Below are 273 nucleotides of genomic sequence, written 5' to 3'. Positions count from 1 at the left end.
TTTAATACTTAAAAGTAGTAAATATTAATAATATGTCTCACTACTAAATCAAATCAACTAAATTCGATTTACATGTATATGTTGTAGAAGTAGTAAATTGAATCAAGTTAATTCAATTTACTATTAAAAAAGCGTAAATCAAATTTAGTTGATTCGATTTACATAAATTTACTTTAAAATATGCATGTAAGTAATTTTATTTTAAGATATTTGTGTAATATTAATTCCTATTTGATTTGTTTGTGTAATTTATCCAAATTTTTATAAAACATA

This window comes from Arachis ipaensis, chromosome B02 (assembly GCF_000816755.2).
Source record: "Arachis ipaensis cultivar K30076 chromosome B02, Araip1.1, whole genome shotgun sequence".
Lineage (NCBI taxonomy): Eukaryota > Viridiplantae > Streptophyta > Magnoliopsida > Fabales > Fabaceae > Arachis > Arachis ipaensis.
The sequence above is the reverse complement of the archived record's forward strand: the minus strand, read 5'-3'. Positions refer to the sequence as shown.